Genomic DNA, 6220 nt, shown 5'->3' on the forward strand with positions numbered 1-6220 from the left:
GGACATATACGGCAGTATCACTGGACATATACGGCAGTACCACTGTACATATACAGCAGCACAGGGACACCACCACTGGACTGATGCAGGATAACACAGCACCACTGTAATGGACTGGATTTATAAAGCAGCACTGGACATATGTCAGCAGAGGACAACACCACTGTGACTGGACTGATGCAGCACAAGACACTACCACTGTACTGATGCAGGACAACACAGCACCACTAAACTGGACCTATACAGCAGCACTGGACATATGGCAGCAGGGGACACCATCACTGTGACTGGACTGATGCCCCACTCCCTGCCTCCTGCCTTGACCATCTCTACCCTGCTTACTTCCTGCCCTCTGGCTTGCTTGTGCCTCATGTCACCTGTCCATTTTCTCTCTACCCCTAGATTGTAACATTCTTGGAGCAGGGTCCTCTTACCTCCTGTTGTCACAGCCCTCTTCTCTCACACATCAACTATAGCCCTCACCTATCCAGTTGCCATCTAACTCACATCCCAGCGCTTTCTTAAACTTAACATGTCTAAGACTGAGCTGATGATCTTCCCTCCCTCCCGCATAACCTCACCTCCTACAATCTCATTATCTATTGATGGCACTACTATCTCCTCTAGCCCCCAAGTGCGCTGTCTTGGAGTAATCCTTGACTCCTCCCTCTCCTTCAAACCACACATTCAGCACCTCTCACAAACCTGCCGTTTTCATCTAAAAAGTATTTCCAGGATCAGACCCTTTCTGACCCAGGATGCTACTAAGACTCTTATCCACTCACTGGTCATCTCCAGACTGGACTACTGTAATCTCCTCCTGACTGGCATTCCTGACAAATACCTCTCTCCACTCCAATCTATCCTCAATGCTGCTGCCCGGCTTATTTTCCTCACCAAATGCACTACGTCCACCTCTCCTCTCTTACTAGACCTTCATTGGCTCCCCTTCCCTTTCAGAATCAATTTCAAGCTTCTCACACTTGCTTACAAAGCCCTCACCCACTCCTCTTCCATCTACATCTCTGACCTTATCTCCCTTTACACTCCCACACGTCCTCTTCGCTCTGCTAATGCACGCCGACTCTCCTGCCTACGGATTACTTCCTCCCACTCCTACCTCCAAGATTTTTCACGTGCTGCACCACTTCTCTGGAATTCCCTACCTCTGCCCCTCAGACTCTCCACCTCTCTACAAAACTTCAAACGAGCTCTCAAGACCCACTTAATAATAATCTCCTCTCATTTATAGCCGTTCATCTCGCCCAATGGCTGCACTCCCCTAGTAGTACACCAATTACTCTTTTGCTTACATCCATTCAAGCAGAATTGTGTATTGAATTTTGTTGTGCTAATTGTCACTAGTCCACCATTTAGGTTTGGTTTTTGTAATGTGATGCCATGTTTAACTTGTTCTGTTCCAAAGTGTGCTGTACAGTATGTACAGTGTTGCGAACCACTTGTGGTGCCTTATAAATAATATGTAATAATAATAGAAGGTGGTAGATACAGTACATAAGTAATCTGATTGGTTGCTATAGGAACCTGCAGTTTATTAACTGTATCCTGCAGTTTATTAAATATATCCCATGGATTTGACCACCTTCCCATTCTCATTACCCTCTGTTTATTCTAAACCCTCATGCACATCCTCTACCCTCCTCACCTATTTTCCTATCTTTCTCCCACACACTCCCAATGCCATCACTCCACTCATTCATCTCTCCCTAGCCTCAACCAAACATAGAGAAAAGCAGAACTAACTACATTAACACTCACAACACACTGACACACAAATAACACTATTATCATTGTTTATAATGAGCATTGCATTGACAAACCCACTGCCCTGCCACTACCGATGTGAGAGGATTCTTGCTTACAGTGGATTGAGCTTGAATTGGATACCACAGTGTTGGCTATAAAGAGACTGGTACCATATTGTGTAGTATTACATAATGTGTTGTATTGGGAGGGGACTCCGTGTGTGTGCCCCCTCCTCTCCCATAGCCATCACTGCTGCTGCTAGCGCACTGAGCGCTAGAGACTCTGGCACAGTGCCAGAGTCTAACAATGGGATAAAAAGAAGGCTCTTGTGTGGGCACACTCTGTACAGGAAAAGAGTTCCTATATTATATATCAAAGAATGTTTAAAACATTACTCTTATTGGTAATAATATAAACATGATTACCCATTGTAAATGATCCATAGAGAAATATATAAAGAATTGAAATTTTTTTAAAATGTTCTGGTCTCTTTATTCCAAAGAGTGATTGGAAAGGTTGTAGACACTGAATTGTCATACCCCCATTTCCCCTGACCAGTACAGATTTCTGTATTAATCGGACCGAGGAGTGGTCAAAGCATTATTATGAAAATATCCAACTAGGATCACTTATGTTAAGTTGATATGTTGCTAATCAATATTCACCAGACTTTAACACCTGAATTGTTGACAGATGCCACAATTGTAGGTAGATAAAACACACATTGGGCTGCACTGAACATACACTGAGTAAAAAGGATGGGAAGATGTAGAATAGATATAGTGGTGATACTGCTGTTGACGTGTCTTCTCACACAGAGAGGAAGCAAATTCCAGCTCTACAACACCAGGTATTCACAGGCAGTCTCCTTTCCTGGTACTAACCCGGCACAACGCTGTTTAGCTTCCAAGATCGGAAGAGATCGGGCAATGGCAGCGTGGTATGATAGTAGAGGATAGTATGATCAGTACGCCAATGAGAATGCATCTATATAGGAAATAATTAAGTAAGAAATGATAGGAAGAATAGAAAAGAGAAGGGAAAATATAGGTAGGGTAAGCAAAAATAGGTTTATCTGCTTTCCACATTAGGCACGGTTCAACAGTACCCACGTTCGTGGTTCCGTGCTCCGTGGATCGTGGATGAGAGTCCACGAGACAGGTGAAGGAGTGAATTGGTATAAATTAGTATTCTAGAGTAAAGTGGGTTGTGGACCACAATTAGAGATTGTTTAAATTAATGACACAGAGTATCGCTGTGGATAAAACTGTCTAACAAAATGATCGCCACAGTAAACAGATAAAAAGAACAGCCTGCCCGCAAATAATGTCACTAGGATTTTTCTCAGGTGTATCAGTTATCACAGAGTATAGTGCTAGGCGGCGGCATTAATGTCATCGCAGAAAAGAATGAATGAACAAATGCATGTATGTTACATACACAATAAATCTTCTAGGCAAAAGATACAGTAACAATATTTACATGCCGACAAATCCACGATCAGTGCAGATCAATTGCTAAAAATAAAACAGTATGACACAAATTCATAATCCTGAATAGGAAGAAAGAACAGCTTGTCTGTGATTTGGAGAGGACCTGACAGACAATATTTGTCCGGTATCACAAAAAAAAAAAAAAATCATACAAGTAATGATATAGGAGATAGTAATGTGCTGGCCTCTGTTGGTAGCTGGAATTACAGGCCATATCAGACGACAAGCCTCACATAGAAAAAATAATGATAAGCTCTGATAGGCAATTCATACAGATGCACTAAAGTGTGTCTGAGTGTAATAATACTGTCTGTGTATCCACAGAACAGTAGGGGCTTACGGAACTCCAGATCAGAGGGCAGAGGAACGGATCAGTGCATAGTCAGGTGCAGAGAACTAGTGCCATGAAGTCACTCCATGTGCGGACCCCCGTATGGAAGACGCGTTTCGCCTGTTAGGGCTTGTTCACTTCCGGGTTCAGAGGTGTAGACAGGGGGACGGATTTTTAAAGCAGTTACCTTAGTGCGTCAAACCAATAGACACAGAGCGAGTGCGGCGGGTGGCGGCGCTGCGTCAGCGGTCACGCCCACCGTCACTCCAGGGGAGGTTCAATAGATATTGCGCATGTCAGCCTATAGCTGACGAGGCCTGGGACGCCATATTGAAAAAGGAATTGAGTGAATGGAGATGTGGGCATGTTTTGGGATGTCGTGCGAGGCCCGGAGCGCCATTATAACTAGGGGATGAGGTGGTCCAGGATAATTTGAAGTATGGGCAGGCGGGGATGCCCAAAAAAATTTTAGTAATAAAGATGCAAAAACGAGCACCTTCCATGTTTGGATATAAATCATTCAGAAACTCACAGAAATTATGTAAATTAGAAACAGACTAATAATGAGATATGTTAGTAGAAAGAGAAGGAGGGGAATGCTGGCTGAACCTAGAAAAATGGGAAGATTTATAGTTAAAATAGGAAGACTGAGGTATAAGGTCCTGACATTAAGGTGTAGGTGAGACTGGAACAAGGAGGATATATATGGAAATGTTAATGAGGGTAAACAGTAACTGTAGGAAGATGAAGAAACTGGAATAAGTGACTGTGAAAAACTGTTGAGGAAAGGGAAAAAATGAGCTGTGAAGGTAAATAGGGAATATGCCAAATGAGGTAAATGACAGATAACTAATAAGATGATGGGAGTGTGGTAACGTGCGGGAAATAATGAAATTGAGAGAAATAATTTGTCATTAGTCAATGAATTTAAATGCAAAGTGTATAAGAATAAAAAATAAAAATAAAATGAAAATAAATATACAAATAAAAATAAAAATAAAATGAAAGAATAACACATGAATGTTTGCTTAATAGATAGGACTAATGGGTGAAAATTATTTGTAGCCTGGTGGTATGGACTAAAAGTAAGAGCGGATTAACCAGGAATAGTTAATGAAGTTGGTACCGGTAAACTGAAAGAAAAGGGAGGAAATAGGCAGGGGATATCTTATTGAAGAATGTGCAAGAGGCATAAATCATAAATTAAAAGGGATAGGTGTGAGAGAAAGTGAATGAGGAAATGTAATAACTGATTGCATCGTGGATATGAGGGTATGAGGGGGTGTAGGTGTGGGTACGTGAAATTAAATGAAGTGTTGGGGGGAGGAAATTGTTGGGGGGGAAATTATGATATAAAAAGACAATCGCTTGGATTACATTGTGGGGCATACCTAGGTAAAAAACACTGTAGGATGCATTGGAGGCAAGTTAATTGTGGGGTGAAGTGAGGCGAAAGTGTGATTAAGTGAAAAAAAGGGGAGGAAATTGTTAGGGGGGGGGAAATTATGATATAAAAAGACAATCACTATACACTATGCGAGAAGTATGTGTGAGAATGAAGAACTGATGACTCACAGGAAAACCGCATAATTGATATTTTCACTCAGGCCAGAGGGCTTAAGACTGTTGAGGTGAAAGATCCACTCTCTCTCTTTCTTATAGAGTTCCTTGGTGATGTCTCCCCCTCGTATTCCCAAATGAACGCGGTCCAAGCCAAAGGCCTTAAATTCTTTGATGGATCCTTTATGATAAAAATGAAAGTGCCTAGCAACCGAGGTAAGCAGTTTCATGCGTGCTAGATCTTTTGCTGCATTGCGAATGTTTCCCAAATGTTCCAGGACCCTTTCTTTTAATTTACGTGTGGTCATGCCAATGTACTTGAGATTGCACCCACAAGTTATGCAGTAAATCACTGCTTGAGTATTACAATTAAAGAAGTGTTGTAGTGTTATTGTTTGCCCATATCTGTCTATGACAGTATTAGTTTGTAATATCTGTGGGCATGATTTGCATTGACTGCACGGAAAGGAGCCAGAGATAGATGGTTTTTTGGGAGTGGATATAACAAAATGGCTGCTCACTAGTTGGTCTTTTATATTCTTGGATCGACGCCAATTTATCTGTAATGGAGAGTTCAAAAAAGGGGATAAATCTGGATCCAGCTGTAAAATGGGAAGGTGTTTGGTTATAACATTTTTCAGCATTCTCCATTCCGGGCAGAAAGTCCCTATAAATCTTAGGGTGTCATCTGGCTTGGTGTCCTCTTTCTTCTTCCCAAAAATTAGGCTCTCCCTCTTGACTGCTGCAGTGGCCGAGTATGCTCGTTTAAGTGAGCGTTTGCTATAGCCTCTGGCTAGGAGGCGATTGGTAAGTTCTCTGCTCTTAATTTTAAAGACTTGATCCTCCGAGCAGTTACGCCTCAGCCTGAGGTACTCCCTTTTGGGGATATTTTCAATAGTTGGAGGAAAGTGTGAGCTGGTTTGAAAAAGGAGACTATTGGTTGCAGTCTCCTTGCGGTATAATTCTGTTTCCAGGAAGCCTGTATCGGATTTGTAAATATTGAGATCAAGAAAGGGGACCGTCTCTGAACTGATGGTATGAGTCAATGTGATATTGAGGTCATTGGTGT

The 6220-nt window shown here is 42.0% G+C and overlaps 1 pseudogene; it reads right to left on the minus strand.

Annotated features, from left to right (window-relative positions):
* Window positions 1–2602: 2602 nt before the first annotated feature.
* LOC134939064 (5S ribosomal RNA) lies at window positions 2603–2721 on the minus strand (annotated as a pseudogene).
* Window positions 2722–6220: the final 3499 nt, after the last annotated feature.

The sequence above is a fragment of the Pseudophryne corroboree genome, chromosome 6 (assembly GCF_028390025.1).
Source record: "Pseudophryne corroboree isolate aPseCor3 chromosome 6, aPseCor3.hap2, whole genome shotgun sequence".
NCBI classification, from domain to species: domain Eukaryota; kingdom Metazoa; phylum Chordata; class Amphibia; order Anura; family Myobatrachidae; genus Pseudophryne; species Pseudophryne corroboree.